Source organism: Schistocerca piceifrons, chromosome 3 (assembly GCF_021461385.2).
Source record: "Schistocerca piceifrons isolate TAMUIC-IGC-003096 chromosome 3, iqSchPice1.1, whole genome shotgun sequence".
Lineage (NCBI taxonomy): Eukaryota > Metazoa > Arthropoda > Insecta > Orthoptera > Acrididae > Schistocerca > Schistocerca piceifrons.
In genome coordinates, this window is record NC_060140.1 from 227,246,802 (window position 1) to 227,271,721 (window position 24,920).

Here is a 24,920-nt window from a genome sequence, read left to right on the forward strand (position 1 = left end):
AATCACCCCGCTGGCCAGCGCCAGATGATTACCTCGTAATTAATGGGCGCGCCGGGTCCCGCGAGAGATCGCTGCGCGCGCGCTCCGACGCTGCTGCCGCCTGGCGCCATTACGCCAAAGCCGAGCTGCAGACTTTGTTAGGCGTAATCCCGATTCCGTGCAGGCCCCTGCACCCGGCGGATAATTTCGCCTTCGATGCTGCGCGGCGGCGGCTCGGAATTGCGGAGACCTCGGGTTGCGTTCTGGGTAATGAAGCCGGAAGCGCAGCGGCCCGTCTGCGTGGGAGGTGCGCTATTCAGCGCTGCATTTCTGTACAGGCACACATGTCGCTAATCCCAAGGTAGCTCGCAGCACGCGGGAGTGCAGGATCCGTAAACACCTGCCCGCGGGTTAAATAACGGATCGGCATTCAGTCGCGATTAATATTCCTCAGCCGTTTCCAGGGCGTGTTTCGGACAGTAGAGTAGTAGTAGTAGTAGTAGTAGAGGGTTTTTGGCCGCACGACAGCAAGGTCTTCAGCGCCCGCTCAGTAACACAGTGAGACGGGTGTCAAGAAAAGACTCAGAACAGTAAGATAAAACAGAGCATAAAACGCAGGTAACAAGGTGTGAAAAATATGTCCCTACTGTGTTGTGCGTACCGTAAGACCTTCGGTACACACACCATCAAATTATTTGACTTGTCGCTCTAATGAAGTAGGTGCAAATGGTTCAAATGGCTCTGAGCACTATGGGACTCAACATCTTAGGTCATCAATCCCCTACAACTTAGAACTACTTAAACCTAACTAAACTAAGGACATCACACACATCCATGCCCGAGACAGGATTTGAACCTCTGACCGTAGCAGTCCCGCGGTTCCGGACTGCAGCACCTAGAACCGCACGGCCACCGCGGCCGGCTCGAATGAAGTAGGCGAGTGTCAACAATATGTCTCGTGGTCTTATTGTGGCGTGTTTATTTCTGCCGTTAGGTCAGACGATAGAAATGCCACTTGCACGCTTAGAGTAACAGATTGAGGGTGACCAACTTTAAACAGAACCTGATTAATTTTCGCACACATTTATTAAAATAATAAAAGGCATAGACATTATGTAACTTGATTCTGGATGCTGTTTGCAATTGACAATCTGAAGTTCCTTTGGTCTTGGTACGTTAGTCTTATTCTCACGTATCTCTGATACTTGAAAAAGTGTCTATACATTTATCTTCATGGCTATGTACAGGAATATGGTAATCTTATTAGGCGCAGACTGAAACTTGACTATATACTGGTACAGACAAATGCAGACTGGTACAGACTAATGCAGACTGAGTAGTCGGAGGTCTGTACACTTGTTATAATACCTCGCGCGTTCATGTATCACTGCGCGAGTATGATCCGCGAGGCGAAAAGGTTCTACGTTAGCAGCAATCTCATTGGCTGCGTTACATATTAATACGCGGATCGGCGGAAGCAGAATTTGGTTCATCTCTAAGGCAGCGCCATCTCGTAGTGCGCAGACGGACGAGCGCTGCGCCTGCGCTGTTGTGCTTAGCGGGGTGCGCTCTTGTGGGAAAGTTGTGTACGCGCTGACTACGCGGAACTATGTACGCAACACCTACCCACACCGAAGCGTGGGACGAAGCACGTCGTCAGCAGTAAAACATGGACAACACAGGAAGAAAGTGGGAGAGGGAGCTAAAACAATATAGCAGATGGAAATGGCTGGCTGACCACAAGGAAAAATAGTAGGAGTCAGCCACTCTGCAATACAATAAAACCTTCTGCCTAAAAGTTTAGTCCAGAGCCCAGACACATCACAAAACTTAAAAACCCTAGACACACACGTCTAATCATTCGCTAAAACCGAAGGCAGATCCCCATCAACAGTAGAGGAGGGCGAATTACATTTCGCTGCTGCAGTGCCGAAAACAACAAAAATTGTAAGGATTTAAACGAACAGAAATTAATTGAACGGAAATGAAATGAACACTGAACTGCTGTTGACAGGGGATGTCAAATTTATTCCATATTTTTAGATCTCCAGAAGGCTTTTGACACCGTACCTCACAAGCGACATCTAATCACATTGCGTGCCTATGGACTATCGCTCAGTTGCGCGATTAGATTCATGATTTCCGGTCAGAAAGGTCACAGTTCGCAGTAACTGACGGAAAGTTTGAAGTGGGACACACTTGCAGATAGACGACGCGCTAGACAGAAGGAGCTGCTCCCTAAATTCCGAAATCCAATCTTCAGCGAGGATGTAGAGCATATATTATTACCACCAACTTTCAAATAGCGTAATGATCATCATTCAAATATAAGGGAAATAAGAGCTCGTACTGAGGCGTGCAGACAGCCGTTTTTCCATCGCGCGATCTGCGAGTGGAAGAGAGAGAGAGGGGGGGGGGGGGGGGGGGAAATGTGACTTTGTCGCGAATTGTGCCCTCCGCCACACACCGCTTGGTGGCTAGCGGAGTATATAGGGAGTTACCAAAAAGGTACGGCCAAACATTCAGGAAACGTTCCTCACACACAAATAAAGAAAAGATGTTATGTGGACATGTGTCTGGAAACGCTTAATTTCCATGTTAGAGCTCATTTTAGTTTGTTCTTCCACCTACGCTCAATGGAGCACGTTATCATGATTTCATACGGGATACTCTACCTGTGCTGCTAGAACATGAGCCTTTACAAGTACGACACAACATGTGGTTCATGCACGATGGAGCTCCTGCACATTTCAGTCGAAGTGTTCGTACGCTTCTCAACAACAGATTCGGTGCCCGATGGATTGGTAGAGGCGGACCAATTCCATGGCCTCCACACTCTCCTGACCTCAGCCCTCTTGACTTTCATTTATGGGGGCATTTGAAAGCTCTTGTCTACGCAATCCCGGTACCAAATGTAGAGACTCTTCGTGCTCGTATTGCGGACGGCTGTGATACAATGCGCCATTCTCCAGGGCTGCGTCAGCGCATCAGGGATTCCATGCGACGGAGCGTGGATGCATGTATCCTCGCTAACGGAGGACATTTTGAACATTTCCTGTAAGAAAGTGTTTGAAGTCACGCTGGTACGTTCTGTTGCTGTGTGTTTCCATTCCGTGATTAATGTGATTTGAAGAGAAGTAATAAAATGAGCTCTAACATGGAAAGTAAGCGTTTCCGGACACATGTCCACATAACATATTTTCTTTCTTTGTGTGTGAGGAATGTTTCCTGAAAGTTTGGCCGTACCTTTTTGTAACACCCTGTATATGTAGATGTAGAGTAAAACAGAAGTAATATGCGGCGTTCCCCAAGGAAATGCTACAGGTGCTCTGCTCTTCCTGGTCTACATAAAGGATTTAGGAGGCAATGTGAGTAGTACTGTTAGATTGTTTGCAGGTTATGCTGTCATTTACCGTCTTATATAGTCATTTGATGATCAAAACAAATTGCAAAACAGTTTACACAAGATATCTGCATGGTGTGAAAAGTCGAAATTGACTCTAAATAATGAAAAGTGTGAAGTCATCCACTTTAGTACCAAAAGAAATCGCTTTCACGATATCTCACACAACCCTAAACGCTGTAAACTCAACTAAATGCTTAGTAATTACAATACGAATGATTCAAATGGGAACGATAACATAGATAAAGTTTTGGGGAAAGCAAACTGAACACAACGGTTTATCGGCAGAACACTGAGAAAATGCGACTGGAGCCTTCACTACACTCGTACGACCTCTTCTGGAGAATTGCTCTGCTGTGTGGAATCCGCATCAGAGAGGATTGACGCAGGACATCGAAAAAGTTCAGAGAAGGACAACACGTTTATGTGCTATCGCGAAATAGGAGATAGGGAGCCACGGATAGAATGTGTGAATCGGGGTAGTGGTCATTAAAACAAAGGAGGCAGGATCTTCTCATGAAATTTCAGTCACCAACTTTTTCCTCACAGTGTGAACAGATTTTTGTTGGCGTCCACCTACATAGGAAGGAATGATCGTCATAATGAAATGAGAGAAATCAGTGCTCGCGCAGTAATGTTGTGTGTTCGTTTTTCCCACGCGCTGTTCGAGAATGGAACGGTAGAGAAGTAGCTTGAAGGTGGTTCGCTCAACCCTCTGCCAGGCACTTAATTGTGAACTGCAGAGTAATCATATAGACGTAGATGTAGATAAAGGTTCTGTGACGAGACGGCATAGATCTTTATTGTCCTGAAGTAATGAGTGCTATCGAGGAAGAATCTCAAATTGATTCCACATTTGAAGATTTCCATAATACTTTTGATACCGTTCCTCGTATGGGGCTTCTAATCAAATTTCATGTGTATGGAGTATCGTCTCAGTTGTGCGGCTGGATTCGTGATTTCCTGTCAGAAATGCTACAGTGATATATAGCATTCCCCAGAGGAATGTTATAGGCCTTATTACACTGATTTGCAGATGATGCTGTCATTTACCGTCTTGGAAAGTCATCAGATGATCAAAATCAAAATCAAAAAAGAATTAGACGAGGAATCTGGAGGATATGGAAGTGAAACATGGATGACGAACCTTTTAGACAGGAACAGAATGAAAGTTTTTGAAATGTGGTGCTGCAAAAGAATTCTGAAATTTAGAAAGATAGTCATGTAACTAATGGGGAGATACTGAGTAGAACCGTCTTTCAATAGAGGAAATATGTTTCACAGTAGCGAGGAACAATAAGCGCTCATAGCTCCTCAGGTATGTATTTTAGAGACAATGTTTACTGAAAATTTTTTCTTGTTTTGGTCACAATAACACCTCCAAAATTTTCTCGACCTACAAACTTAGTGACAAAAGTAGCAGCACATGTCAGAGGTATCAGAATAGTTTTTGCCCATAATGTTCGGCTTGTTCGTTTCCGTATACGGACGCTTACCTCAAACTCATACATTTATCCTTCTCCATCATCCTAGAAACTTTCTAACATCAACACGGAGTCACCCTGTGTATACACAGCCTTAACGGCTCCGGCGCCTATAGCTTTTGACGCTCTGTAGCATCGTTGGATGACTTTTGCGGACATAGGTTCCTATGTAAAACTTCATCTACTAACAAGGGAACCTCCCCATCGCACCCCCCCTCAGATTTAGTTATAAGTTGGAACAGTGGATAGGCCTTGAAAATCTGAACACAGATCAATCGAGAAAACAGGAAGAAGTTGTGTGGGACTGTGAAAAAAATATGCAAAATATACAAACTGTGTAGTCCATGCGCAAGGTAGGCAACATCAAGGATAGTGTGAGCTCAGGAGCGCCGTGGTTCCTTGGTTAGCGTGAGCAGCTACGGAATAAGAGGTCCTTGGTTCAAGTTCTCCCTCGAGTGAAAAATTTACTTTCTTTATCTTCGCAAAGTTATGATATGTCCGTTCGTTCATTGACGTCTCTGTTCACTGTAATACGTTTAGTGTCTGTTTTATGACCGCACCGCAAATCCGTGCGATTAGTAGACGAATGGACGTGCCTCTCCAATGGGAACCGAAACATTTGATCGCAAGGTCATAGGTCAACCGATTCCTCCACAGGAAAATACGTCTAATATTTTCTATACGACACTGGTGACGGCATGTGCGTCACATGACAGTAATATGTTGTCGACCCATCTAACTTGTACACTTGGCGAATGGGTAAAAAGATTCTTCTACCTTGCCCGATTTAGGTTTTCTTGTGAATGTGATTATCACTCCCAAGAAAGTGATCGCATCGGACGGACAGATAATAATTGTCTCAAAACAAAAAATTAAAATTTTTACTCGAGGGAAGACTTGAACCAAAGACCTCTCATTCCGCAGCTGCACAGGTTAACCACAGGACCACGGCGCTCCTGGCTGTGCATCACCCTTGAGGTTGCATATCTTCCACATGGACTACTCAGTTTGCATATTTTGCTTATTTTTTTCATAATTCCACACAACTTCTTCCTGTTTTCTTGATTGATCTGTGTTCAGTTTTTCAAGGCCTATCCACTCTGCCAACTTATAACTGAATCTGAGGGGGGTGCGATGGGGAGGTTCCCTTGTAAGTACCGTCGACTACGTCCCGAAGTGTGTAACATGAACTGTGAAACACCCTGTGTATGTAGATGTAAAGCATTGTTTTACTCTCTGCTGTTCCGTCTTTCGACTGCAAAGCTTCGACTCACTTTTTGTTATGTTCGTGTAATGTGAAAAGAAAAAATATAGCTGCTTTAAAGGAAAACTTTATTCCTACCCTGATTTATGAAAAACAAAAGTATTTGGAAAATAGTTACGGAAAAAGGAGTTTGGTGTATGAACAAAGTTAACTGCTTTGCGAGCAACAATGTGTCTTTACCAAAGAAAAATCGCCAAACAGCCGTATGTTTTTAGAAGTTAGTCGACCAGTTTCGGCATCTCATTAATGCCATCTTCAGGTACTCAGTTGTCAAATCTTCGGAGTAAACACTCCACAAACGAATTCACGTAATCCAGATGCTGATGGCTCCAACTATATACGAGGGCAGTTCAATAAGTAATGCAACACATTTTTTTCTGAAACAGGGGTTGTTTTATTCAGCATTGAAATACACCAGGTTATTCCCCAATCTTTTAGCTACACAACACTATTTTTCAATGTAATCTCCATTCAATGCTACGGCCTTACGCCACCTTCAAATGAGGGCCTGTATGCCTGCACGGTACCATTCCACTGGTCGATGTCGGAGCCAACGTCGTACTGCATCAATAACTTCTTCATCATCCGCGTAGTGCCTCCCACGGATTGCGTCCTTCATTGGGCCAAACATATGGAAATCCGACGGTGCGAGATCGGGGCTGTAGGGTGCATGAGGAAGAACAGTCCACTGAAGTTTTGTGAGCTCCTCTCGGGTGCGAAGGCTTGTGTGAGGTCTTGCGTTGTCATGAAGAAGGAGAAGTTCGTTCAGATTTTTGTGCCTACGAACACGCTGAAGTCGTTTCTTCAATTTCTGAAGAGTAGCACAGTACACTTCAGAGTTGATCGTTTGACCATGGGGAAGGACATCGAACAGAATAACCCCTTCAGCGTCCCAGAAGACTGTAACCATGACTTTACCGGCTGAGGGTATGGCTTTAAACTTTTTCTTGGTAGGGGAGTGGGTGTGGCGCCACTCCATTGATTGCCGTTTTGTTTCAGGTTCGAAGTGATGAACCCATGTTTCATCGCCTGTAACAATCTTTGACAAGAAATTGTCACCCTCAGCCACATGACGAGCAAGCAATTCCGCACACATGGTTCTCCTTTGCTCTTTATGGTGTTAGGTTAGACAACGAGGGACCCAGCGGGAACAAACCTTTGAATATCCCAACTGGTGAACAATTGTGACAGCACTACCAACAGAGATGTCAAGTTGAGCACTGAGTTGTTTGATGGTGATCCGTCGATCATCTCGAACGAGTGTGTTCGCACGCTCCGCCATTGCAGGAGTCACAGCTGTGCACGGCCGGCCCGCACGCGGGAGATCAGACAGTCTTGCTTGACCTTGCGGCGATGATGACACACGCTTTGCCCAACGACTCACCGTGCTTTTTTCCACTGCCAGATCATCGTAGACATTCTGCAAGCGCCTATGAATATCTGATATGCCCTGGTTTTCCGCCAAAAGAAACTCGATCACTGCCCGTTGTTTGCAACGCACATCCGTTACAGACGCCATTTTAACAGCTCCGTACAGCGCTGCCACCTGTCGGAAGTCAATGAAACTATACGAGACGAAGCGGGAATGTTTGAAAATATTCCACAAGAAATTTCCGGTTTTTTCAACCAAAATTGGCCGAGAAAAAAAATGTGTTGCATTACTTATTGAACTGCCCTCGTATGTATCGATATGTGTGTTGTCTATACACTGAGATCCACCACCTGATTTCTTACGATGGATCATTTATTGCCTCTTGACCTCTGTGACTGGTGTCTAGGACCCTAGTGGGCCTGAATAGCGGTTCTACCCGGCGCCAGTGTCCGATCATACCGTTGCCACTGTCCCGCCACGTGGAGGCGAGCTTATTGTTCATTTCTGTCTCTTTGTTGTTTCTTTGTATGTTTTACCAGCTTCGTACTTTTGTAACATATGAACTGGAAATAAGAATATGTATAACATTTTGTCGAATTTAAGAAGAAACAAAAAGAAAGGTATGGAAGAGATAGAGATGTTACTCCCGTCACGTAGAGGTCTGGGGGTGAGTACCTCTGTATGTACTTCGGGCCACTGACCCTCAGACATCTTGCGTGTTAGTAATTAGGGTGCTCCTCATACTACATACCTTTCTCGTAACTGTAGTGTCCACATACATATTTTCAGGTTTAAAGTTTCGTTGGCAGTTTTTGACAGTACGCTAGCACATTACGGATAATTTATACTAAAAAACTCCTAGCTGTTTATCTAATCACTATGTACAGGGTTACAGTGCCCGATACCTTTGGCAATTTGCGACAATGTGCCGGCACTTTACTAGCTACCTTAGCCTAATGTGCAGTACCAATTTTCCATGACTGACTACACGAGTACATATTATTAATAAATATACCTGCAATTAAATAACGTCTAAATTGAGTAGCGGTGTAGTCACTTAATGTGCTGTCGTCTCCATAACCTGTCGTATTGCTCTCTGTGTCGTATTCCGTGTTCTTATCCACCCTATGGGGTCTGTTACCTTGCTGCATATTGGCTCGTCTTCTGTACGATCGTATGCGTACATATTCTTCGTATGTTGCCTTTGAGATCTTGTCTGTTAGTGTGTTTAATTGGGTCCATTCTGCTTCGTTTCTTAGAACATCGTATAGCTGACGCTCCGTATAAACGTTGTGTGCTTGAATTGTGTATCTGTAATTCCAGCAGAATAATGTTCGGGAGATCCCATCTCCCCAAATGTACAAATAGGTGACTGCATCAGACTCTCACGGTTCAGGTGCGTGGAATAAGGTCCGTGTTCTGTTAAGAAATGAACCATGCCGTGGCTAGTGTCGGCATGATTAATTCTTAACCGTTCAGATATGTCAGGAAAGTGTGTGTGGACTCTCCGTCTCTTATCACTTGTGCCCCACTCATTCTACCAGGTTTCCATTCGCCAGTGTTTAAGGGGGGTAGGACGTCAAAACGGCCGACTTGGAGCAGGAGAGGCATCACAGGACATGTTAGTTTCCAGTGTCTGTAATTTTACAAATAAATTCATAAAACTTTGTCAGCAACACCAGGAAGGATTCAGGATTCGCACCCATTGCAGTGGAAGTTCGAAATCATAACAAAATAAATTTTTTACGTGCGAAATTTCATCATTTTTTCACTTACTAATGGCTATGGGTACACTTTTCTTCATAAGTTAGAGAGATTCTTCGATGAATTTTGCACAGCATACATACCATACTCACAGGTGTATGAAACTATAGAATTTATTCAATTTATGAAAAAATGAATGAACTGTTATATTTTAAACTTCATGTTTAGAAAAAAACACAAATTTTATAGTTCATTACCTTAATTTTTACCACAGTTTTTAATAGATTTGGAAAATTATAGAGTTTCATACACCTTTAAGTATGGTTTGTATGCTATGCAAAATTCATCGAAGAATCTCTCTTACGTATTAAGAAAAGTGTACCTATAGCAACAAAAACTGCCATTAGTAAGTGAAAAACATGATGAAATTTCACATGTAAAAAAAAATCACTTCGTTATGTTTTCGAACTTCCACTCCTATGAGTGTGAATTCTGAATCCTTCCTGATCATGCTGACAAAGTTTTATGAATTTACTTGTAAAAGTATAGACAGTGGAAATTAAAATATCCTGTGGTGCCTCTCCTGCTCCAAGTCGGCCCGTTTGACGTCCTACCCCCCTTAAGCTGATACTTGTTGTTTAAGGGTACTTCGGTTATTTCTCTTGCTCGATGTGGTCTACCCATCTTTAACCAGTACTTTGCAGCTCTATAGCTGATAGTGATATCAGTCGGACAGATTCCGAGCACCACACGTAGTGCTTCGACCGAACTAAGAACACTTCGCTGTCCCCATCTTACCACCGTTCCGTTGGTGGCGAGGAGTAAGCGATGTGTACTCATAGATGGCGTGTTACAATTATCCTACTTATGTTTGTGTTCCCGACTTTTATTGAAAGTTCCCGTTTCAGTGGACCCTTCAATAGAGTATATGTTGTTTTGTGGCCTGCTATTTGGAGTTTGTTTGTTGTGTAGTTGCATTTAGTGTGCCGTTTGCTTTCTCTTCTAGCTGGGCTTTACTGTTAGTAGAAACTACTACCAGTAGGTCGTCTCCGTAGGCAAAAACACCATCAGTCCTATTACTTGCAACCAAGAGTCTTAGAAGGAGTTCAACAGTGATGTCCCGAAAGATGGGTCCACGGATCGATCCCTGTGGGCATCCCTTGCTAATTCTCCTGATTACTTTTCAATCGCCCACGCGACATTCCACTACCCTGTCGTAATACAGGATACTATTGAACAGGTTCAAACGTGTGTGTGTGTGTGTGTGTGTGTGTGTGTGTGTGTGTGTGTGTGTGTATGAATTCCTAAGAGACCAAACTGCTGAGGTCATCAGTCCCTAGGCTGACACACTACTTAAACTAACTTAATCTAACTTATACTAAGAACAGCACACACACCCATGCCCGAAAGAGGACTCGAACCACCGACGGGAGGGGCCGCGTAATCTGTGACATGGCGCCTCTAACCGTGCGACCACTCTGTGAGGCAACTGAACAGGAAATGGCGTACCTCGAACTGTCGTAACTTCGTAGACAGTGCTGGCCACCACATGTCGTCAAAGGCATTAATGAGATGTCGAAGCTGGTCATCTAATCACACGTCTGTTTGGCAATTTTTCTTTGATAAAAATTTGACCGGCCACTGTCCCGTATCCACGATGTATCAACAGAGATTAAGATCTCTGGTTGAATTTACGAGCTAGACGGCAATTTTCATTATAAATACTGCGTTTTACGGGATTTTCATTTAATTTGTGGAAACTAAAGTGTTCACAATTATCAAAGTGCATTTTAATGTGAAAGTCTCAAAACTATTAACAAAATATTTTGAATACTAATTTCGATTACGATACAGCTTCTTCTGAAGAACTGTTACGTGTGTTCCATAGGCAATACACGCAGACGGCGGAACTTTACTTTGCAATGACATATTCATTTAAATAGCTCAATAATAAAAAACTGTATCATAATTTCGCTGTTCTCCTTATTTGATACCAGAGATACGGACGCCTAAGAAATTCGCACACACGTACAACAGCGAAGGAGACGGCACAGTGACGAAGGCCACGTTTATGCTCCAGCTTACGGTGAAAGGCTGCGTAAGTGGTACACGCGTAATAATCCTCCGCCACTCTTTCGTGGGACTGTTTGGGGGTAAACAGCATGAAACATCAAGAACAAATGTATCGGTAACATCTCGCCATTATCATTGTCTATTGGTCTTCCAGGTTCAACGACTCCAAAGTGTTGTTTTTTTTTTGTATTGGGGCATTTAAAAGGTTTGGTGTATTCCAGCCCTCTTGATGGCTTCGATAAACTCTTGGAGCACATGTTTGTCGATGCATTCCAAACACGCCAGGGATTTTTGAACACGTACAGGTATCGATGAGGAAACTTACTGACACAAGAACTGTGGGCATGTGGAACACCTGTTGTGATGTGTTTGTCTTCAAGTGCACATCTCCAATTTCATTCCTGCGGGATTCGCTATAAAGTGTTTATACACTCAATCGTGATACACTGTATTGGGAAACTTCTAGTTTCCGGACCTGCGTGTATTATGCCTGTATGTTTACTTGTAATAAACAGCCTATATATAGCAGGCCACCAATAAACCTGGACATGGACCAGTACTAAGCTACTGTGAACTTTATAACTTGGAACTTAGATCGACATGAAACATCTTGCAACAGCCGAAAGTTGTTCATACAACTTTCCCTTGCAGACTTTCCGAACACATCTCTTGTTCACTAGTTACCATGAAACTAATTAGAGGTGTATATGCCGCAACATTCACTCCATATTCCAGCCCACTAGATGTCAGACCTGTTAAATTTATTCACAGAATCTTATCCGTCTTTAGAAAAGGATGGGAAAAATCTAACCCCAACTCCTTTTTGCGCAACATAAAATTTGGTAGGAACCATCGCCCTCACATTTTTGCAAGCTTACCATCAGCACTCGGAACGCGACAAGAAAAAAGTCGAGTCTCCTCATACTTTTCGATAAATAATCAAATGTAATTGTTTACGAATACAACGTGCAACAACAAGGATTGGAGACTTCGGTAATTACGAAATAGCATTGCCTTTGTTATTAAGAAGTATGATGCAATGTTCCTGCTTGCATGCATGCATGCAGGTACATTGCGTTGTATTTCGTAATAACACATGTACTGATATTTCGTATTTATTCGCTAATAGCAGGCCCTCCATTCTCAATAAATACGTCCTTTCTGGACGGGAATACACGTAACTTAAGACTGCAGCTAGCGACGCGTGGACGACGACGTATTGAATTTTGTGCCTGGCCGTGATCGGTGCACGGATAGCCGAAGCGGTTAAGGTGACCGCTCGCATAAAGCGGGAAATTAGACTTCGAGTTTCGGTCCGGCCTAACTTTTCACTGTCATCATTCCAGTACACAGCTGATGTTGCTTCATATTCGCAGTTGCGATACATTTCTTGTACTTCGGTAGTTGTTAGCACCACAACCACTTAATGACACCACAAAAAATTACTGCAACTAAGAGCATGTGCGTTGGCGCCTTCGTAAAAGACACATTCAACGCTTACCGAAATCAGGTAATAGCCAAACTAACGAAGGCAAGTATAAAATTAATGTCTTTTATTTGTCTACGTAAGCGATGTGGACACCAGGAGGTGGGAATGAGGGGGCCCAGTTAAACTTACTAAGGAACTGGATGTTCACAAGTAATTCTGAAGAAGCCATGCCCTGACCTATAGTCTAGATTTTCATAAATGGATTCCTGGTAACGCAGTCTCACTCGTAAAAATCTTTACTGACAGCGGTAGAATCTAGAATCTGCATGCGGAATAGGGATTTCAAATTCAAATAGTTCAAATGACTCTGAACACTATGGGACTTAACATCTGAGGTCATCAGTCCCCTAGACTTAGAACTGCTTAAACCTAGCTAACCTAAGGACATCACACACATCCATGCGCGAAGCAGGATTCGAACGTGCGAGCGTAGCAATCACGCGGTTCCGGACTGAAGCGCGTAGAACCGCTCGGCCACCACGGTCGGCGAACAAGGATTTCTGTGTAACGTTCCTGAAGGACACAGATTAACACACATACTGATTAATCAAAGACCAAGAATGTTCAAATGGTTCAAATGGCTCTGAGCACTATGGGACTTATCTTCTGAGGTCATCAGTCCCCTAGAACTTAGAACTACTTAACCCCAACTAACCTAAGGACATCACACTCATCCATGCCCGAGGCAGGATTCAAACCTGCGACCGTAGTGGTCGCGCTGTTCCAGACATTAGCGCCTACAACCGCTCGGCCACCACGGCCTTCACCAAGGATGTCACGAACATTAACAGGCTATGCACGTCAGGGAAAATGTACTTGCCATCTGTTCTACTATTACTTGAAAACCTAATAAACAGCGAGCTGTTACATTAGAACTGAATTTAGCTGAATTAGTGCTCTAAGTTGTATCTCTGAACCTGCATGTCGTCGTCTTACCTGATCGCTGTAAACTTAATGTAGAAAGTTAATATATCTGTTGCAAAATTTAATGAGTACCTTTCTTTCGAAACAAAACCAATGTTGCAAAATTGGGCGAGGTCCCACGAGGCACTCTAGTTCCATTGTGATTGAACAGGCCCACGTGGTTCTACTTACGGACAAAGGAAGTTCTTTAATGCAGTGAATCCGCGTACATAAGATGTCATAAATGAATATGATAAAGAATGAGTAAGCCCATGCAGGCAAATACAACTCGTCAGTGCAACTGTTATACAAGGTTACAAATTACATAGTCATTTGACGGGACCCAAATGAATGCTGCAAAATATTTCCTTCTACCTTTAAGAGAGAGAGAGAGATGTTGCAAGCTATTAATATTCAGAGACGCATGTGCTCACGCTGATTCGAGCAGATATCAGAAGAATATTGATTTCCGGCAGAAGATCTAACAAACACGCGACAGGGGAAGCTATCAGACTATGCATGACTCTAAAATATACACTAAGTGCAACAGAGGTAATTAGAATGCGAATGAAAGCCTGTAGTAGGCAGCATATTAAGACAGCAGAACGGTCAGCTTCGTCCACACTACACAAGGCTGGTTCAAATGGCTCTGAGCACTATGGGACTTAACATCTGAGGTCATGAGTCCCTTAGAATTTAGAACTACTTAAACCTAACTAACCTAAGGACAGCACACACATCCATGCCCGAGGCAGGATTCGAACCTCCGACCGTAGCGGCAGCGCGGTTCCAGACTGTAGCGCCTAGAACCGCTCGGCCACTCAGGCCGGCACTACACAAGGCACACCGCGCGAGGTGGCGCAGTGGTTAGCACATTGGACTTGCTTTCGGGAGGAGCATTCTTCTGTAGCACCACATTTCGAAAGCTTCTATTCTCTTCTTGTCTGAATTATTTATCGTCCACGTTTCACTTCCATACATGGCTACACTCCATACAAACACTTTCAGAAAGGTCTTCCTAACACTTAAATCTATACTCGACGTTAACAAATTTCTTTTCTCCAGAAACGCTTTTCTTGCCATTGCCAGTTTGCATTTTATATCCTCTCTACTTCGACCATTATGAGTTATTTTGCTTCCAAAATAGCAAAACTCATTTACTACTTTTAAGTGTCTCATTTCCTAATCTAGTTCTCTCAGAATCATCTGATTTAATTCGACTACACTACATTATCATCGTTTTGGTTTTGTTGATTTTTATCTTGTATCTTCCTTTTAAGATACTGTCCATTCCATTTAACTGCTCTTCCAAGTCCTTTACCGTATCTGCCAAAATTGCAATGTGATCGGCAAACCTCAAAGTTTTTATTTCTTCTCCCTGGACTTTAATCCGTACTCCAAATTTTTCTTTTGTTTCCTTTACTGCTTTCTCAATATACAGATTGAATAACATTGGGGATAGGCTACAACACTCCCGTCTCAACCACTGCTTCCCTTTTGTGCCCCTCGACTGTTATAACTTCCCTCTGGATTCTGTACAAATTGTAAATAGTCTTTTGTTCTCTGTATTTTACCCCTGCCACCTAGACATATTAATTATGTGAATGCGTAGTGTCTGCTCTTTCGGAAATATCCTGTGCATTTGGTACGTACAAAAAATGGTTCAAATGGCTGTGAGCACTATGGGACTTCACATCTGAGGTCATCAGTCCCTTAGAACTTAGAACTACTTCAACGTAACTAACCTAAGGATATAAAAAACATCTATGCCCGAGGTAGGATTCGAGCCTGCGACCGTAGCGGTCACGCGGTGCCAGACTGACGCGCCTAGAACCGCTCGGCCACAAAGGCCGGCTTTGATACGTAGACTTCTGTAGCTGTCATAGTAGACTGCATTCTGTCTTGTCCTTCAATTCCATATAGCCGTGCGGTTCTGGAACCGAGCGACCGCTACTGTCGCAGGTTCGAATCCTGCCTCGGGCATGGATGTGTGTGATGTCCTTAGGTTAGTTAGGTTTAATTAGTTCTACGTTCTAGGCGACTGATGACCTCAGAAGTTAAGTCGCATGGTGCTCAGAGCCAATTCCGAATAGACTCCTTTTTTTGACATAAAGAAAGTCCTTTGGCATTTCATATTTTTTGTCAATCACTGTAAGAAACAGTCCCGTTACACGAGTACAGTAATCTGCTTGATAGTAGAATGATAGTTGTGGGGACACGCTTCGTTTGAGAAATTGTCTATTATCCATGTATGCGGCAAAAAGCGGAGGAAGAGTTTTATTGAACCAATATCTGGGCGTAGAGCACATCTATATTAACGGGGGTAGGACGTCAAACGGGCCGACTTGGAGCAGGAGGGGCACCACAGGACATTTTATTTCTACTGTCTATACTTTTACAAATAAATTCATAAAACTATGATAGCATGATCAGGAAGGATTCAGGATTCATACTCATAGCAGTGGAAGCTCAAAAACGTAACAAAATACATTTTTTTACATGTGAAATTTCATCATTTTTTCACCTACTACTGGCTGCATTTGTTGCTGTAGGTACACTTTTCTTCCTAACAATGGAACCTCCCCATCGCACCCGGCTCAGATTTAGTTATACGCTGGGACAGTGGATAGGTTTTGAAAAACTGGACACAGATCAATCGAGAAAACAGGAAGAAGTTGTGTGGAACTATGAAAAAAATAAGCTAAATATGCAAACTGAATAGTCCATGTGCAAGATAGGCAACATCAAGGATAGTGAGAGCTCAGGAGCGCCGTGGTCCAGTCGTTAGCGTGAGCAGCTGCGAAACGAGAGGTCCTTGGTTGAAATCTTCCCTCGAGTGTAAAGTTTACTTTTTTTATTTTCGCAAAGTTATGATCTGTCCGTTCGTTCATTGACGTCTCTGTTCACTATAATAAGTTTAGTGTCTGTTTTGCGACCGCACCGCAAAACCGTGCGATTGGTAGACGAAAGGACGTGCCTCTCCAATGGGAACCGAAAACATTTGATCGCAAGGTCATAGGTCAACCGATTCCTCCACAGGAAAACACGTCTGATATATTTTATACGACACTGGTGACGGCATGTGCGTCACATGACAGGAATATGTTGTCGACCCACCTAATTTGTACACTTGGCGAATGGGTGAAAAGATTCTTCTACCTTGTCCGATTTAGGTTTTCTTGTGAATGTGATAATCACTCCCAAAAAAGTGATCGCATCGAACGGACAGATAATAATTGCCTGAAAATACAAAATTAACCTTTTCACTCGAGGGAAGACTTGAACTAAGGACGTCTCGTTCCGCAGCTGCTCACGCTAACCACGGGACGACGGCGCTCCTGAGCTCACACTATCCTCGATGTTGCCCATCTTGCACATGGACTACTCAGTTTGTATATTTTGTTTATTTTTTTCGTAGTTCCACAGAACTTCTTCCTGTTTTCTCGACTGATCTGTGTTCAGTTTTTCAGGGCCTATCCACTGTGCCAACTTATAACTAAATCTGAGGGGGTGCGATGGGGAGGTTCCCTTGTAAGTAAGAGAGATTTTTCGATGAATTTTGCACAGCATACAAACTACAGTTACATGTGTATGAAACTCTAGAGTTTATTTAATTTATGAAGAAAATGAATGAACTGTTACATTTTAAACTTCTTGTTAAGAAGAAACTCAAATTTTATAGTTAATTATCTCAATTTTTACGACAGTTTTTAATAGATTTGGAAAATTCTAGAGTTTCATACACCTGTAAGTACTGCTTGTATGCTGTACAAAATTCATCGAAGAATCTGTCTTATATAGGAAGAAAAGTGTACCTACAGAAAGAAATGCAGCCAGTAGTAAGTGAAAAAATGATGAAATTTCACATGTATAGAAAAGGTATTTTGCTACGTTTTTGAACTCCCGCTGCTATGAGTGTGAGTCCTCAATCCTTCCTGGTCATGCTGGCAAAGTTTTATGAATTTATTTGTAAAAGTATAGACAGTAGAAATTAAAATGTCCTGTGGTGCCTCTCCTGCTCCAAGTCGGCCCGTTTGACGTCCTACCCCCCTTAAAGTACAGATCTCTTGTAATATCTGGTCTTGTGCGAACTGCTGTAGTTTGGGTAACAATTTCGCACTCTGGCACTCGCGACGTAAATAAAGAGGAGGCTTATTCGCTTCAGCTAGAAGAGAATTAGTCGGTGTAAATAGTACTGCCTCAATTTCTTCCTAGCAATTTCATAGAGCTGCTTTGACTCAACTACTTAGTTATTGCCCTCAACGAGAAGTATGAGAAACAGAAATCACAATGGGCTGCTAGATGAAAATGGAGTATCCCCTTTTCTCCATTGTCCGCGACACCTTTCAGGGTGTAGAAACAAGCGCAATTAAAAGTTTATTTCTCGTTCTTCTCCTCTCGATGCCAACCCTCCGCAGTACGCAAACGAGAAGTCGAAATTAACTGCGCCGCGCCTTGGTTTCCGTCTGCGTCGCGCAGCTGGTGGCAAAATCTATTTCGCCGCCAGCCGGCTGAGTCTGCTTCTGGCGCCCAAACTCCCGCACTGGCTTCGAAGCCGCTGCGCGTGACAGCCTCATTAAAGTCCCGAGGACGGCGCGCCGGCGGCGGGCCGAAACGTGCGCTCCACGCCAGGTCATTACATCAGCACATCGCACGCGCACGTGCGCCGCCTTCAAGAAACAGTCGCGCCCCGCTGTGTCCGCTGCAGCTGGCGTCTGCCAGTTATTAATGTCATGCGAACGCTCTGCTCAATCTGGCAAGTTCGTGTGTTGGTTTCGACGCGAAATGTTGTTCACGTGGCACGCAACCGCAGTCCAACTCACATGTTAGCGACAGTCGCCGCTGTAGAAGTCGCTAAGCGGCGGGAAAACTGTGAGTTGTCAACAGGTTGCAGGCCCGTTCAGTTATCATCTGAGGTGTGTTTCGTAAGGTTCACTTTGGACCCATGATTACTATTGCGGGCTTTCACAGTAATACGAGGGTCACTCCAAAAGAAATGCACACTATTTTTGTAAAAATACAGTTGCATGTGTGAAAATTTTACAGTTTGTAGATACATCCTTCCCACTTGTTTTCAAACTTAGTTCAACCTGGAATGAGATTTTCACTCTGATATGAAACATCCTGGCAGATTAAAACTGTGCGCTGGACCGAGACTCGAACTCGGGACCTTTGCCTTTCGCGGGCAAGTGCTCTACCAACTGAGCTACCCAAGCACGATTCACACCCCGTCCTCACAGCTTTACTTCCGCCAGTACCTCGTCTCCTACCTTCCAAACTTAACAGAAGCTCTCCTGCGAACCTTGCAGAACTAGCACTCCTGAAAGAAAGGATATTGCGGAGACATGGCTTAGCCACAGCCTGGGGGATGTTTAGTTCAACCTGTTCCCGTGAGTCACAGCATGTCTTCAAGATGGCTGCTACACTTGGCGTTCGTCAGAAGCAACGTGCTGTCATAGAATTCCTGTGCTGTGAAAGCGAGACAATGGAAAACATCCACAAGAGGCTGAAAAAGGTGTATGGAGATGCTGCTGTCGATCGCAGTACTGTTAGCCGGTGGGCAAGCAGGTTACGTGATTTTTTTCAGTGGCAGGCCTCGTACTGCACACACTCCAGACAACGTGCAGAGAGTTAACGAATTGGTGACTGCTCATAAGCGCATCACAATGAACGAATTGTCACATTACGTTGTGACAGGGGAAGGAAGTGTTTGCAGAATACTGAAAGTGTTGGCGTTAAAAAAGGCTTGTGCCTGGTGGGTTCCCAGGATGTTGACAGTGGCTCACAAAGAAACAAGAAAAACGGTATGCAACGAACTTTTGGAACAGTACGAGAATGGTGGAGATGTGACTACCATCTCTTTTGGAAACTGAAAGACTCTCTTCGTGGAACAAGGTTTGAAGATTATGACTCCTTTGTGCACGCTACAAACAGTGGCTCCAACTGGTTGGTCCAAAATTTTACCGTGCGGGTATACAGCCGCTGGTTCCAAATGGCGTAAGGCAGTTGAGAGGGATGGAAATTATGTGTAGAAATGAAACTATTGTTCCTAAAGGATGTATCTACACACTGTAAAACTTTCAAACATGTAGAATAAAAGATGGATGAAAAAAAATAGTGTTCATTTCTTTTGGACTGACCCTCGTAAGTGATTGATGAGTGGCCCTCAACTACGTACCCTCAGAGTTGAAATATTAAAAGTTTTGATTGCTTTCGTTGTCTAGGGGCTGGGATACGTAGTTGCCGCATCACAAGCCAAATACTGCTCAGCCTACCGTATACAATATGAATATACACATGAGTCGAATGGTCGAAGGTTCCTATCACTCGGCAATTGCGAATTTTTACTGCAACATAGTCATTTATAATTGAGAGATTGTAATTAAAAAAATCTGCAGGTACTATCTTAACGACTTTAAATCACGAGTTCGATAGTAGAAGTACTTTTGAGAATGCGGTATATTTCTGCAAAGCGGCTCTTGGTCTTGTGGTAGCGTTCTCGCTTCCCGCGCACGCGGTCATGGGTTCGATTTTGTCTGCCTCGATATGACTGGGTGTTGTGCGTCTTTCATCATCATTTCATCCTCATTCACTCGCAAGTCGCCGTAGTGGCGTTAAAGAACGGGTGGAGCGGCGGCCGAACCACCCCGCGAGGGGTCTCCCGGACCCCCTTGCCGCAGTCACAGATGTCCTCCCACATCCCAAAAGCACCAACAGTGATGCGTGTGTTAAAGTGCTAAAGTGCTTTTTATTAAAAAAAAAAAGTGACAGTGAAAAGTGATCGAACGCGTAAAAATTTACAATATAGTGTCAATATAACCGTAGCTCCGAGTGTCCTTTTGTCTTTTGTGTTTTTGTGCTTTTTTTTTTGTTTTTCTACCTTCCATCGTGTGCAATCGAGAGGTGTGCGAAACTGTGAGTACCACAAAACTATTACAGGCCTATCAGTACAACAAACTAGTGATTTACATGCTTATATATGTCTGTCTCGCCACCACGAATAGTTTCCTCCTCTCAGTCTTCCTCACCCTCACGCACCACCGATAGTAAACTAGCTCTAAAATTGCACTATATAATGCTTCCTAGTGAATTGCTCTTTGCTTAATCGAAAAAAATAGGTTTAATAATTCGCTAAAATAGTAATGTCCTTTTTCTTTTGTCATGGATTGTTTAATATGTTAAGATAGTTTTTCATGAGGGTTTCCCCTTTGGATACCACTTGACTCATCAAACAAGAGCTGACAACTGATACACTCGTTAATATTTCTATCAAACTGACTTCATGCCTAGTGCATGTCCCACTAAGGTCTCGTTTTTCAAGACCCAACGTAAAATGCCTCCCCCTTGTTTTCTAACACAAGATTTAATAAGAGGATAGTAATAACACAACATTATTTTAAAATGAATAGAGCACATCCTCCACTCAAAACATCTACAAAAATAATAACAATAATAATACCATAACTAGTAATAAGTAAAATTCCATAAAATAACTTTGTTTTCTTATATACTAATTATTGTCTGTAAAAAACTAGATCGTACAATCAATGCTTACTCCAGATTCACTCTGCCATACGTATAAATGTAGCGTACAAAGGCTCAGAAAAGCTAAATTGCTAAACTACAACAATAAACGGTGCAAGAAACAACTAAAAAACCTCTGACTGACAGACTTTCGAAAAATATTTTTAAAAAATAAAAATATAAAAAAACACCAAATGAAATAATTACCTGGACAGTACAGTAACAGAAAAATAAAAGCAAAGAATGGATTGTCTCGTCTTTACAAGTAAAATGTAAACTGTATTTTGTAAAACGAAATTGTTATTTTGTAAATAAAAGTCTATATACGTTAAAAATGCCATACGCTCATTATTATCATTATTACACTTATTGGTGTCGATAGTCCAGCAATTTCATAAAATATAAGTTGAATAACAAGGAAACAGTAGATTCCTACTTCACGTAATTAGTTATGAACAACAACATAGCTCGCGAGATATTCACTTCTAAACGCATACTACGTCTTCACTGCACAAGCCACGGAAATCTCACAAGTGCACTAGTCGGCACTACGAAATATTTATATCACTCGCGACCACTCGCAAACTGCTTCATTCTCCCAGTCTTTTCTGCGACCGTGCATCCATAGTGCCGTACTGTCCAGGACTCTTTGTGTCCTGTCCCGTACTGTCCCTCGCGCCGCACTGTCCAGAACTGCCCCCTGCTCTGTGCGACTGTTCTCCCACTTCCATCCAGTCTCCCCACTCAAAGAGTGCTGTGGTTGGCTAGAGCGCTTCCGCCATGCCTTCAAGCCAATGCACATCCACAAACATAACGAAACACATTCGAGATATTGGATTTACATTTAAAAACTTGAAATTAAATAAATATTCCTACTACTATACCATGAACACGCTCTAACACACATTATTAAATAAATAAACAAATTAAATAAACACATGTCAAAGGAACAGAACAAAAGTAAGCCAGTAGCCTAATGTCTCTGTGCTTTCTAAAACACAGTAAATGAATGACTAATTTCTTCATGAAAAGTATACATCGGATATAAACAAAGACATAGCTGAATAAATATATTTTTAAGCATGCTGCTACCATTTTTTCGAGTAACTGTGGAGTACTTATGGCCTGATGCTATTAATAGTAATTGGCCACTTTGACCTCCAGTAACTCATGTACTATTCAAGTTACATGCCTGTAATTCATATCAATTTAGGTTTACACTAATAGCTTTCTAAAGACATGTCGATCGACGAAATCCGATGAACCGATTATATTTTGGAAATTCGTTGCTGGGTCTTACTTGTATAATGTACAGTCAGATGCTAAACTTTAAACTAATAAAGATATTGAAAATCTGATAACACCATCAGAATCGTAGTGCAAATAATAGTAATGTACATGTTCCTTTTTGAGGTATCATGGTTCATCTGGCTACTATTAATTTCTATACGAACTGTGAAATGTCTGCCATTAAGGCTGAAAAAAGCCCGCCATCTTTGGCACTCTCAGCATACAAGTCTCTTTCATCGACACAGCGTCACCAAGGAATTTCCAGCCACGTGGTCGGCCTGCCGAGCGGCCCGCGCGGCCAAGCCAACTCCGAACTTACAAGGGAACCTCCCCATCGCACCCCCCTCAGATTTAGTTATAAGTGGGCACAGTGGATAGGCCCTGAAAAACTGAACACAGATCAATCGAGAAAACAGGAAGAAGTTGTGTGGAACTATGAAAAAAATAAGCAAAATATACAAACTGAGTAGTCCATGCAGACGATAGGCAACAACAAGGATGATGTGACCTGAGGAGCACCGTGGTCTCGTGGTTAGCCTGAGCACCTGTGGAACGAGAGGTCCTCGGTTCAACTCTACCCTCGAGTGAAAAGTTTAAACTTTTGTTTTCAGACAAATTATCAAAGTTCAGGCACTCACACATCAATTTCGCTCTCCAAAATTCCAGGACATGTTCAGATTTGCTTGGACATATGCAGGATTTGACGGTCTACACAAGGAAAAATTTGAAAACGTTAAAAACATATGTTTTGACAGAGCACAGGGAAAACTGTACGACTGTGAAACTGTTGCATTCATTTGTTGCAGTTTGTGTGACAAACTCTTATGTTTTCATCACTTTTTTGGGAGTGATTATCACATCCACAAGAAAACCTAAATCGGGCAAGGTAGAAGAATCTTTTTACCCATTCGCCAAATGTGCAAGTTAGGTGGTTCGACAACATATTCCTGTCATGTGACGCACATGCCGTCACCAGTGTCGTATAGAATATATCAGACGTGTTTTCCTGTGGAGGAATTGGTTTACCTATGACCTTGCGATCAAATGTTTTCGGTTCCTATTGGAGAGGCACGTCCTTTCGTCTACTAATCGCACGGTTTTGCGGTGCGGTCGCAAAACACAGACACTAAACTCATTACAGTGAACAGAAACGTCAATGAACGAACGGACAGATCATAACTTTGCGAAAATAAAGACATTAAAATTTTCACTCGAGGGAAGACTTGAACCACGGACCTCTTGTTCTGCAGCTGCTCATGCTGACCACGGGACCACGGCGCTCCCGAGCTAAGAGTGTCCTTGATGTTACCTATGTTGCGCATGGACTATTCAGTTTGTATATTTTGTTTTTTTTTTCATAGTTCCACACAACTTCTTCCTATTTTCTCGATTGATCTGTGTTCAGTTTTTCAAGGCCTATCTACTGTGCGAACTTATAACTAAATCTGAGGGGGGTGCGATGGGGAGGTTCCCTTGTTAGAACATTTTCAGGTCGCCAAAACTCGCCCATTACCTCACACTATGCTCGTGACATCAACAAATACTACAGTTTTTGAATAGTCCTTTTAAACTCATTTCAAGATGTTTTATGCACGATGAAAACAAGAGGGGGTTGGAATCGATTCCTATGGTCACCCGTCATGTTATCAAAAAACACTTCCATTTTCCACACTGGCTACTGCACACGGTCCAGTCGCATTGCTGTGAGTACCACCTGTATTCTATGTCAACGTGTAATAACTATTCACAGACGGCAAGTGCATCACTAGTAGCGAAGATTATCTAAAGCGTGGCCGCGGGACGGGGAATATAGCGCAGTCGTTGTCTTAATGCGGAAACGGAGCGATTTGTCTGACGTCCAAAAGGGCATGATCATTGGCTTTCAAGCCAAGGGTAGTATCATTTCCGAAACGGCTGTCTTTGTAAACTGTTAGCGTGCCTGGTTGAAGTATACCGTACACGACAAAATGAGTAAATAATGACAGCATTTGAAAATTTTAGCCGGCCGCGGTGACCGAGCGGTTCTAGGCGCTTCAGTCTGGAACGGCGCGACCGCTACGGTCGCAGGTTCGAATCCTGCCTCGGGCATGGACGTGTGTGATGTCCTTAGGTTAGTTAAGTTTAAGTAGTTCTAAGTTCTAGGGGACTAATGACCTCAGATGTTAAGTCCCATCGTGCTCAGAGCCATTTGAACCATTTTTGAAAATTTTAATTCTGTCAATAACTATGTGAAATACTGAAAGTCAATTTTTTGTTTTCCTTGGAAGCCATTATATAGGCAACCTGCAACTGGAATTGCCCCGTGTTAGTCTTTTAAGAATACAGATGCACTGTAAGAACAGTATTTTTAGAAACCGTAATAATAAAATCCGTTTTCTTGAGAATAGGGCTTTTACTACGCCAGTGTACATTTCCATGTCACAGCTTCATCATTA

General features: G+C 42.9%; 1 protein-coding gene and 1 non-coding gene across 4 annotated transcripts in view; one reads left to right on the plus strand and one right to left on the minus strand.

Moving 5' to 3' along the window:
• LOC124787937 (disintegrin and metalloproteinase domain-containing protein 11) overlaps window positions 1–24,920 on the plus strand; it is a 1,045,780-nt gene that overhangs the window by 206,649 nt on the left and 814,211 nt on the right. The gene's annotated exons all lie outside the window — the stretch shown is intronic.
• Trnas-cga lies at window positions 18,813–18,887 on the minus strand. The gene has a single exon. It is a non-coding gene; the product is annotated as a tRNA-Ser (tRNA).